Source organism: Schistocerca gregaria, chromosome 4 (genome assembly GCF_023897955.1).
Source record: "Schistocerca gregaria isolate iqSchGreg1 chromosome 4, iqSchGreg1.2, whole genome shotgun sequence".
Lineage (NCBI taxonomy): Eukaryota > Metazoa > Arthropoda > Insecta > Orthoptera > Acrididae > Schistocerca > Schistocerca gregaria.
Window position 1 is genome coordinate 180,369,716 of NC_064923.1, and position 12,570 is coordinate 180,382,285.

The 12,570-nt window shown below is 46.3% G+C and overlaps 2 protein-coding genes across 2 annotated transcripts in view; one reads left to right on the plus strand and one right to left on the minus strand.

The window, feature by feature from the left end:
- LOC126268175 (opioid-binding protein/cell adhesion molecule homolog) overlaps positions 1 to 12,570 on the plus strand; it is a 2,429,635-nt gene that overhangs the window by 1,364,693 nt on the left and 1,052,372 nt on the right. The window lies entirely within an intron of this gene.
- The window catches only part of LOC126268172 (sodium-coupled monocarboxylate transporter 2-like), an 82,391-nt gene that overhangs the window by 53,414 nt on the left and 16,407 nt on the right, over positions 1 to 12,570 (minus strand). The window lies entirely within an intron of this gene.

A 12,570-nucleotide genomic window follows, 5' to 3' on the forward strand; every position in this document is an offset into this window, starting at 1 on the left:
ATTTTGTTGCATAGCAACAAAGTGAAAGGAAACAATGTCTGATAGGATAATGAACAGAACCGGTCAAATGGCGTTATGGCCAGAAATGGATGGGATCTATGTAAAATAGTATTTATTAATTCATCATGTTTTCACCGTAAAATACCGTGGACAACAAGCTGCGACGAGACCACATTATATGAGGTGTTCAAAGTGGCCCCACGGGCCTCAGAGTATATGAATACGACGCAACAGTGACTTGTACACGTATATGCTCATAGCTACCAGCTGACAACCGAATGGGGTCAAAGGCATTACGCGCGTGCAGTCCCAGTACCTGCACGTCCGTGATGTGCTCCACATACACAACTTTTTCTGTGTTCTCCCGTAGGTTGAGGTCCGACAACTGGGTGGGACATATGACTGGACCATCTCATCCGATTCACCGGCTAGGGTACTGCTCAGAAATGTGGAAGTGAACTGGAGCACCGTCATGTACTAGCTGTGTCACCCATCGTAACATCAAGGCATTTCTTCCAGCAGGGAAGGTAGTGTCACCCACTCAAGAGCAGATATGCCTCACTTGTCAGGCCTTGTGGAAGGATGACTGAACACAAAAAGCTGTAGTCGGTACCCTCACAAGTTGAAACTGAAACGATGATGATGGTTCGCTTTCTTCCTGTTGTGGGGACTCACGGTGGCCAAGAGGCGAGTGCAGCTGTATTCAGACACTGTAGTGAATTCTTCTCTCACTGCTGTCGAACATGAAATGACGAGCAGATGACTGATATGATTGCCCAACATTAGGAGCCAACAATGAACTGACATCAATAATTAAATGAAATCAAACAGAAAGGGTACAAAATTAAAGGGTTCACGTATGAATTTTAAATACTGCTTAAATGATCAAACGATGAAATAAAAGTATTCATTGTCGTGCTGTTTACACAAAACAAAACAGTATTATAAATCTCTGGGCCTATTTGACTGAGCGTGGACACGACTCAGTTATTAAGAGGAAGAAGGGGGGAACGAATCGTTTCACCATTCTTCGTTATCGTTCGTCGTGTGATGCTGTCGGAGGTAGGTGCTGCGTCGGTACGGCGCTCCGCCTCAGTGCTGTGCTGCGATGGTCGGCTGCCTTTATCAGCAATCGCGGCATTGCGGCGGGTCCCAGGTACGATCTCCGCGTTGTCTGCCCGTTGTCGGTTGCGTAGACGATGCTTTGATATCATGCTGTCGGAAGGCGGATGTTCTCGATGGGTGGAGGAGCGCCCATGTCCTCTCGCTTCCGCGGTGTCTCCACGACTCCCCTTTCCCGCTTCTCATCCGTCTCTCAGCACAACTCCCCTTCGAGGTATGCTTCTTTTCGGCGTTGTCACTAGCTGTCGAAATTTCCAGTGCAGCCCAATGACATATCGCCGTTTCATCTCTACGCCTCTCTGTGCAGGGTGGAAATTTCATGTCCGTCATGGGCTAGCGTGTGCCTCGTGAATTGGCATCTTTCTCACGATTTCACATTCTTAAGATGTTTTGCTACATCCCGAGGCTGTTGGGAGAGCCGCTACACAACATTCTTTATAATCGCTCTCATTGCGTGAGCCCTGGACAGACTCATGTTTGGGCTCCGTCTCAAAATCTGATTTATAAGGAATGCCCTCACTGTCGAGGAAAACATCTTCTTAAGATTTCTGGCTTCTTTGACACGTCTCACTGAGCCAATTGCCCGCGCTTTTTGCACGCTTCTCCCTGTGTCCGTGTGATGCTGGAATCGTCGGCACACCCCTGATTTCTAAGGCAGGCATAATGACTGCAGCCCGGACAGAAAAAACTCAAATGCTTTTGCGTGTACATTCTTGGCGTTCCATCCTAATGGCTGCTGATGTCCATCAGTTCTCGGCACATTCGCGTTGTCAGAGAGGCCCTTCGCATTGTGCCCTCCTTGAGCGAGGCGAGGATGCCAGCCCGGCTTCCCGCCATATGCATGCAAAATTACTGCAGTGTCCCTCTTCTCGGGACTCGCTCACCCAGGGAGTCCGGCCTCTTCCACCTCCATGTCCACTCGCTGCGACTTGCCGAAAGTGGCTGCAGTCCGATTTATTACAACACGTATTTCACAAACATAAGAGACCAGCCAGTGGGTTACCAAAGTGTGGGTCTGCTGGTGACGCGTCTTTGAGAATCAAGCACAAACAGTCCCAAATGACAACAGCAATACCAGCTTGTTTTCGTGGGCAACTGTAATAGATGGCGCTGCGATCAGCGGTGATTACTTTGCTAACAGGTGGCGTCAAGACCACAAAGTAAGAGGCGCAGGACTAACAGCACTACTTGTGTCACGTTCCCACAAGTTGGCCATGTCGTATTCCTCCGCCTACAAAGTATTCAGCCCGCCACATGGCCACAGCAAGGAAATTCGGCCTAAATCTTCAATCAAGTGCTCCAGTCAAGGGACCTACCCTTCCGCTTGGAAACATGCGAACTAGCAGCCATTTTGAACGCAAAGATCTTTAGCTGGTACAAACGACTGGGCCATCAGCTTCTTCCCGCCCATCTCGAAGGTTTTCGAGAGACTATACGTGAAGTCACTGTTACTACGCAACCTCCAAGAACACCTAATATCAAACGAGCAGTTTGTCCTTACGTGTGGCCGCGCCACCGCTCGACAGCAGTTGAGGATATAAGAGCTCTCCATTAGGCCTCTGGAGACAAGGAGTACTTTGGGGCAGTTGTGAACGTTTCTAGGGGCTTTGACTCATATATAAACTCTTCGTGCACAGGATCCCAACGTCACATGGAGTCCGACTGCGGCAATATTTTTCATGTGATGGTGGACCAAGGGAAAGACAGAAATAATAAGTCGTAGGTTAAGCGCCGTTTGTTTATTACCTTTTTTCCTTAATCATCTTTCTATATTAGTGTTACTTCGTCTAATGAACTGCATGCAGCTGGATCGTGTTAATCTTTCATTTAGCTCCTAGAACCGCTATGCTTACATTCTAGAATTTTTATGATTGTTTCTATAGTTATAGGCCTACATTTTATATACATCACTCGACCCCATAATACACTCCTGGAAATGGAAAAAAGAACACATTGACACCGGTGTGTCAGACCCAACATACTTGCTCCAGACACTGCGAGAGGGCTATACAAGCAATGATCACACGCACGGCACAGTGGACACACCAGGAACCGCGGTGTTGGCCGTCGAATGGCGCTAGCTGCGCAGCATTTGTGCACCGCCGCCGTCAGTGTCAGCCAGTTTGCCGTGGCATACGGAGCTCCATCGCAGTCTTTAACACTGGTAGCATGCCGCGACAGCGTGGACGTGAACCGTATGTGAAGTTGACGGACTTTGAGCGAGGGCGTATAGTGGGCATGCGGGAGGCCGGGTGGACGTACCGTCGAATTGCTCAACATGTGGGGCGTGAGGTCTCCACAGTACATCGATGTTGTTGCCAGTGGTCGGCGGAAGGTGCACGTGCCTGTCGACCTGGGACCGGACCGCAGCGACGCACGGATGCACGCCAAGACCGTAGGATCCTACGCAGTGCCGTAGGGGACCGCACCGCCACTTCCCAGCAAATTAGGGACACTGTTGCTCCTGGGGGATCCGCGAGGACCATTCGCAACCGTCTCCATGAAGCTGAGCTACGGTCCCGCACACCGTTAGGCCGTCTTCCGCTCACGCCCCAACATCGTGCATCCCGCCTCCAGTGGTGTCGCGACAGGCGTGAATGGAGGTACGAATGGAGACGTGTCGTCTTCAGTAATGAGAGTCGCTTCTACCTTGGTGCCAATGATGGTCGTATGCGTGTTTGGTGCCGTGCAGGTGAGCGCCACAATCAGGACTGCATACGACCGAGGCACACAGGGCCAACACCCGGCATCATGGTGTGGGGAGCGATCTCCTACACTGGCCGTACACCTCTGGTGATCGTCGAGGGGACACTGAATAGTGCACGGTACATCCAAACCGTCATCGAACCCATCGTTCTACCATTCCTAGACCGGCAAGGGAACTTGTTGTCCAACAGGACAATGCACGTCCGCATGTATCCCGTGCCACCCAACGTGCTCTAGAAGGTGTAAGTCAACTACCCTGGCCAGCAAGATCTCCGGATCTGTCCCCCATTGAGCATGTTTGGGACTGGATGAAGCGTCGTCTCACGCGGTCTGCACGTCCAGCACGAACGCTGGCCCAACTGAGGCGCCAGGTGGAAATGGCATGGCAAGCCGTTCCACAGGACTACATCGAGCATCTCTACGATCGTCTCCATGGGAGAATAGCAGGCTGCATTGCTGCGAAAGGTGGATATACACTGTACTAGTGCCGACATTGTGCATGCTCTGTTGCCTGTGTGTATGTGCCTGTGGTTCTGTCAGTGTGATCATGTGATGTATCTGACCCCAGGAATGTGTAAATAAAGTTTCCCCTTCCTGGGACAATGAATTCACGGTGTTCTTATTTCAATTTCCAGGAGTGTATATCATACATCTATGATGACTCACTTGATATAGTTTACTTTACCCTTACTTTTCATCATGGCTTTCACTGTGTAAATTCCCCTCCGCTCGTTTGGCCCATCTACCATTGCTTTGTTGCCTATTACATGACTTATTTTTACAAGTCTGTGATGGCGAGTATTATTTTTCTCCCATTCGTTTAGTTGTTTCGCCTCATTCATCTTTCCATTTCATTATTGCTTTGTATAATGTACGGCACCTAGACTGACAATTTTTTTGTTATATTGTTGTTTACATTAATACACTCACATTTGAGATTTGTGATGGTTGTGTATATTTTACTTATTTTTGGCCACTCGAGGCCATATTGTATCACACATATGACGACTTACTTAGTATGGTCTGTGTACGCATTAATTTCTATCACTGTTGTTATTGGTTTTGTCCCTTGTTCATTCTTGTTCATTCATTTTACCCAAATACCGTAGCCTTGTGGCCTAAAAATGTCGCATATTGGCACACTGTGGGGGGTTATATAGCCTATCAACATACCAAAGGCCGTTCACATTCCATTATGTTCTTAAATGAAGTATTGTAAGCGCTCAGGCATGTTAGTCCGGATTTTCTATACCTTTGCTAATAACTTACTAGTACACGTCGGCGCTTACGTAGCAAAAATGTCCAAATGTGTGTGAAATCCTTGGAGACTTAACTGCCAAGGTCATCAGTCTTAAGCTTACATACTACTTTACCTAAATTATCCTAAAGACAAACACCCACACCCATGCCCGAGGGAGGACTCGAACCTCCGCCGGGACCAGCTGCATAGCCCATGACTGCAGCGCCCTACACCGCTCGGCTAATCCCGCGTGGCGCTTTATCCGTAGCTCGCCTCGAGGGCTCCGGTGTCGCCCTCCACACTCTTTTTTTGGCGTTGATAAAGTCAAGCTACCCGTCTCGGAAAGTGTGAATACAGCTCTTGGTTTCTTTTTCCTTCATCCCACTCGACAGGACGTTATATTTTTATGTCAGTTTGATTTTTAGGCATTCGCCTTCTTTTCTAGTTCCGTAAACGTGCAATTTTTGGAGCTCTTGCACTGACTAGCCCGACTGAACGTTATGTCTTACCAACTACAGTAAGTAAGTCGCCTTGTTTCGATAGTCTGCTTTTTAGGCTTTTCCTTTCCCTGCCTCGTGATGACTGGGTGTTGTGTGGTGTCCTTAGGTTAGTTAGGTTTAAGTAGTTTTAAGTTCTAGGGGACTGATGACCATAGATTTTAAGTCCCATAATGCTCAGAGCCTTTTTTTTTTTTTTTTTTTTTTTTTGCTTGTATGTTGGATTCCATTTCTTCTCTCCTCTTCAAACCGGTCGTGGTTTGAATAAATGGTAAGTATAATGAAGCGGAGCTCTCTAAATAAACTATCGTGGTGTGGGGTCCGCCGCTGACGCACACGTTGCTGCCCTGCAGAGAATGCTAAATCTAGTGCCTAAACTAGCGCTGCCCCTTCCCAGGCTGTATTGCACCCGCCAACACCATGAGACCATGAGGTTACGGGCATTGCGCTGTTACAGGATAGATTTCGCCAGTCAGCCTATGTGTTTTATGAAAAGGCAGGACACTCGCGCAGCCGGCTAGTTAGTGATTTGGGCCAACAACAACATCAAGAACTACAATAACGGCCGAGAACGCGTTGGCCGGACCTGTCGCGGGAGTAATACTCCTCGTATCAGCGTGGGAAAATTACACATCACGGAACCAGAGGCCAGTTCGCTAAGAAAGAGCACAGCAGAAAACTTCGTTAGAAAAAGCAGATAGAGCGCTTAGGCGTTTACCCTGCAATAGGCTGAGCTACGTTTCTTCATCCACAAACGGGACGAAGACGACAGCGAGGTAGTTGAAGTCAACGTACCATCCTGGACGTCTTCGACTTCTAAGCCTTCTAAGAACTGTGGTCACCTTCTAAAGATGACCACAGTAGTGGTCGAAACCGGTCACCGTAATAAATAAATAAATTGTGATCAAGACTGATTTTGATAGTAAATCTAGTCAAATCAGTTGACAAAATTTTAATTAAAGAGCCACTGAACACTTCTGCAATTGTTCTTCTTATGTCTTTTGTTTGTCTGCTAGATTTTGAATTCCCTTGAATCTGTGATGAAACCCCTTTCTGTTTACGTAACAGTTTTCTAACGTGGTAATTAAATTGTGGTGGGTCTTTCACATCCCTTAAATCGTTGCTCGGAATAGCTGGTCTAGGGCTTATTGAACGACGTTTTCAAATTTCGTCCATTTGGGCTTCACATCTCTGTTTTCAACACCGAATGTTTGATGCTGATTACTCAGATACTCCGTAGTTTGTATCCTGTCACTCCTACCAAGCAAATATAATTTCCTACCTTTCTTAACATTGCTTGTCATACCCGTAGTTATAGATGCCCTCACAGCCATAGGATAGCCTTATTATGACTGAAAGCTTCCTGTATGTTGACTGATTCGATAAATTTGGCTCTGTTTCTTGCTGGAAAATCTAAGACGTCACCTTCACGAGTTTGTTCTCCAATTTTCTGGTCCGAGTAATTTTCGGACAAGACATCCACAACAAAGTCATATGAATCCCTGTCTCTGGTACAAGCCTAAACCTGACAGGTTGAAGTCATCCCCTGTTGCAATCGCATGATCAGGAGAGTATTAACGATATTCTTCAAGTTCCCTTTTGAGCGACCTACCACTGTATCTCCTGACTCAGGCGGTATATAAAAGCGTCTCATTACCTTTTTGAGCGACGTTTGATGCCCAACTTCACCCAGGTTGACTGATGTTCGGAATCCGTTATAATCTCCCTAGATATTATCGACTTCTAGACAGCAATAAATACGCCGCCGGAACTGGCGACTAACGTATCATTTCGTAACCGTTCACTTCCGGTTTCAACCAACTTGCTCTTGCTAAAACAATATGGACATTATATCATACATGCAATTCCGGCGTTAGCTATGGCATATATGTGAGAGAACTATCACACAATCAGAATAACAGCTCATACATCCAAGCAAATGACAAAAACTGGATACATAAAAATGGAAAAGAAAATTGAGAGTCATTTCGAAGGCGATAAATTTGGCTTCCGGAAAGGTAAAAGCAACAGAAAGAAAGTTCTGAAACAGCAGTTGATACTGGCTGGAATACTGAAGAAAAATCAAGACACGCTCACTGGATTTATAATATAAAATGGTGCACAACATACACATATCAAAAAGAAAAATGTTTACAACATCCCGGTTTCCAAAACTCCTAGAGATAGACGTTGACTGTGTATATTGTAACACAGACAGTCCCTTTGACTGTCCAGACGTCTTGGAGTGAACCAAAGCGATGTTGTTCGTACATGGAGGAGATACAGAGAGACAGGAACTATTAATGACATGCCTCGCTCAGCCCGCCCAAGAGTTGCTACTGCAATGGGTGACCGCTATCTACGGATTATGGCCCGCAGGAACTCTGACAGCAATGCCACCATGTTGAATAATGCTTCTCGTGCAGACACAGGACGTCGTGTTACGACTCAAACTATGCATAATAGGCTGCACGATGCACAACTTCACTCCCGACGTCAATGGCGAGGTCCATCTTTGCAACCACGACACCATGCTGCGTGGTACAGATGGGCCCAACAAAATGCCGAATGGACCGCTCAGGACTGGCATCACGTTCTCTTCACCGGTGAGTGTCACATATGCCTTCAACCAGACAATCATCCGAGACTTGTTTGAAGGCAACCGGGCCAGGCTGAAAGCCTTAGACACACTGTCCAGCGAGAGCCGCAAGGTGGAGGTTCCCAGCTGTTTTAAGGCGCCGTAACGGCTATACGATAAGTGAATGCCATACTCCGACCGATTGTGCCTCCATATCGGCAACGTAGTAGCGAGGTATTCGACTTCATGGACGACAAATCACACCCTCAACGTGCACATCTTGTGAATGACTTCCTTCGGGGTAACAACATCGCTCGATTAGAGTGGCCACCATTTCTCCAGACATGAGCCCTATCGAATATGCCTGGGGTAGATTGGAAAGGGCTGTTTATGGACGACGGTATTCACCAATCACTCTAAGGGATGTACACCGAATCGCCGTTGAGGAGTGGGACAATCTCGACCAACAGTGCCTTGATGGGCTTGCAGATAATATACCACGACGAATACAGGCATGCATCAATGCAAGAGGACGTGTTGTTGGGTATTAGAAGTACCGGTGTGTACAGCAGTCTGGACACCACCTCTGAAAGTCTCACTGTATGGTGGTACAGTGTGCAATGTGTGGTTTTCATGAGCAGTGAAAAAGGGTGGAAATGATGTTTATGTTGATATCTATTCCAATTTTCTGTACAGGTTTCGGAACTCTCAGAACCGAGGTGATGCAAAACTTTTCTGATGTGTGTAAAATGGTGCAAGATGTTAAAAGTTCAGAGAAAAATAGAAGATAACTACAAAGACGTGTGATGTACCATACATATATATAAGAACAAAGAGGAAACAATAAAACTGGAAGACCAAGAACTAAGTGGTCGGATTAGAAAGGATGTAAGGTTGACATGCAAACTTTCGCCTCTACTGTGTAACCTGTACATAGTAAGTACAATGAGGGAAATAAAAGGAAGGTTCAGGAATGGGAATAAAATTCACGATCAGAGGATATGAGTGATAAGATTGGTTTCTGTATTAGCTATCCTCAGTGAAAGTGAAGAGTTACGTATCATTTGAATCGAGTGAATAAGCTAATGAGTACAGGATACGGATGGAGAGTAAACTGAAAAAACGGACAAACCGAACAGGACATAAAAAGCAGGCTAGCACTGCCAAACAGGGCATTCCTGGCGAAAAGAAGTGCACTGGTATGAAACATAGTACTTAATATGGGGCAGAAATATTTGAGAATGTACCTTGGAGCACAGTACTGCTTGATTCCAGTGATCATCTGCAATGGCAGAACCTGAACAGGAAATAATCGATGCGTTTGATGTGTAGTGCTACAGAATAATTTTGAATGTCGGGTGGACTGATAAGAGGAATAGGGAGCGGATTCTCCGCAAACAGGAGAAGAAAAGAACACATGCAAAACACTGATAAGCAGATGGTTCAAAGGGTTCAAATGGTTCTAAGCACTATGGGACTTAACATCTGAGGTCATCAGTCCCCTAGACTTAAAACTACTTAAACCTAACCATCCTACGGACCTCACACACATCCATGCCCGAGGCAGGATTCGAACCTGCGACCGTAGCAGCAGTGCGGTTGCGGACTGAAGCGCATAGAATCGCTCGGCCACAGCGGCCGGCACTGACAAGCAGAAGCGAGATGATGATAGCACATTTACTGAAACAAGCTGTAGGGGAAGATACAGATTATATTTCAGTCAACAAAAATAGAGGACGTAGGGTGCAGTTGCTACTCTGGGATGGAAGGTTGACACTTGAGAATAATTCGTGGTGGTAGGCATCAAACCAGTTACAAGACCGATCAAGCAAAAATGTTTTTGTAGTAAATTTATAACGAAGACATTATGAACTGATGAGATAATTTGTTATACCAAATATAGTGTTTTCTGTTTTATATCTTCCTGGGAGCTTCGTCTTGCCACTTCATGTGTTGTGGAAGTTGATGATACCATCCTCGTAAATGTAGTACGGTATGTTAATATGATGGATGACAGATATATCAGCACCATGATGACCTGTAAGGCGGACCACAACAAAACCGTCGGCGCGGTGTTAAGCCCGTACTTTATAAAGTCTCCATGCTTTGTTAGTGAAATTCACCGTGGCAGATGTGGAGAGTGTTCCAGACGATCGTCTGAGTTTCCCTTTGGAGGTGGGTCACCTGCCTGGTGCTGACACCGGCCTGGTGTTCATGTTCTACACTTGTTGTTTCAACGCATGTGTGTATTGTTATCCATCCTGTTCCGTAAACGAGCCTGTCTCACACAAAAGACGAATCGCTGTTCCAAATAGTTTATGGTGCGGTGCTGCCGGCCGGGATACTTTTCCCGGTACAGTTGTGCCGCCGACCCTCCATTACTATTTTCCTGTCTGTATTAAAAGGCCATGTAGGCCTGTTCCGAGCGCTCCCGTCCCTGAGCACTATACTAGACGACGCACGTCCGCCCAAGAGTTAGTTGAAAACAGCAGAGGAGCAAGTGGCACCTACACTGATGTGTGAGAGTGTTGCAGTCAGGGACAATATTATTGTTGCTAGTGTGTGGAGTTAAAACGCCAGTACTGTATGATATTCCCACATATCAGATATGTTGTTACGTGTGCTTTCAATCGCTCGAGGCCTGCAATATCAACTCCATTGTAACTTCAAGTGGGCAGATCCGTTGGAACGCATAGCTGGCCATATGTCCCTACTCCGTATTCTCTCAGGGAGAGAACCAAAATCGGTGAAACCTACGCTGTCAATGATATTTTATCTCTAAGAGGGTACATTCCCTGCAACGCATTTGTTGCCATATAACGTGTTTTCCTCCGTATCATCTCAGAAATGGTCCTCTATAGTTGTTTCTCATTCAACAGAGTCACCCAGTATAACAGACGTTTTCAGGGCGTTCAATTACTTAAAAGATGTATCGTAAATGATGCGCTTCTTAAGGTAATCACTGTGAGCGACTAAGCAGGAGAAGTACAACACTATAAACAAGTGTGTAAACAGGCAGAGAACTTTGTCATGTACGAGTGATGATACAATGATGCAAATAGCACTTGGTGTTTTCATTCTACACCAAAGTGTACATTGATTTGAAATTTACTGGAAGGTAGAAACTTCGTGGCAGAGCGGGACTTGAAGGTGGGACAAGTGGTCTAGAGTCTGAACTATGTCGCCACAACAAACGACCCGCCTTCAAAGCCGTCCTTCCGGCAGTACCTGTTGCTTACCTTCTAATTTGTCAAGACGTTCCTAATCGGACCACACTTCATTGTACAGTGAAAATTCATTCCGATTACTGTGCGGCTTGGCCAGTTGTCTACAGTATCGTTTCTTCCAGGAGTGTTAGTCCCGTAACGTTTGCAGGAGAGCTTCTGTGAATTTTGTAATGTACGAGGGAGTTACTGGTGGGAGTCAGGTTGTGAGGGCGGACAGTCGGTAGAGCACTCGGCCGCGAAGGCGAAGGTTTCAGTCCTGGTGTGGCACACAATTTTAATCTATCGGGAAGGTTTAACGGTTCATGTTTCAAACCACTGTTTATCTGATCTACAGCGAGGCCTTTTGAAATATTTTACTGGAGTGGAACGAATGCGCAGGTAAGTGACGTGACAATTTCAAAGCGATCTTACCCCCATTTCTGAACTGCCAACACTTCCCACAAACAGGCCAATTAGGGACATGAGGTACATAAAAAAGACACTCAAATACGTCTGGACACCGACTCATTGTTATTACGAGTAACTCCAATAAGTAATCCAACACTTTTTTGTTTTATTTTTTCAGAAATCAGGTTCGTTTTATTTTGGACTCCAATCTCCAATACACCATAGTGTTCCCCATTCTTTCGGCAAAAAAAATCCTATTTTTTCCAAATAATCTCTGTTCCATGCGACGGCTTTACCTTCCAGAGAGAACCCGTGTGCCCGCGTGGTACCACTGGCAGACGCCGGAGCCAACATCTTGCTTGCATCAGTAACCTCGCTCTCATCTATGTATTGTTTCTCACGGACTGCATCCTTCATTCGGCCAAGAAGATGGACGTTGGAAGGTGCGAGACTTGGGCTTCAGGGTGCCTGAGGAACAACAGTCCAAAGAAGTTTCGCGAGCGCCTATCAGGTGCCCAGACTTGTGTGATGTCCAGCTGACCAGCGATGTATTTGATTCTGATCCATCGTTCACCTCCGATGAGCGTGTCCACACGTTCCATAACTGCACGAGTAACAATTGTGTGCAAACTGCCGGCACCCAGGGGATCGACCAGGTTTGCTCATCCATGTCGCGATGACGACAGATGCCTGGCCAACGACTCACCATGCTTTTACTTACTCCAAGTGTCTGAAAACATTGTGCAAGTGCCTATGAAGATGTGCGACAAACTGGCTTTTAATGAAGAGAAAATTACTGCTCTCTTCTTAGAA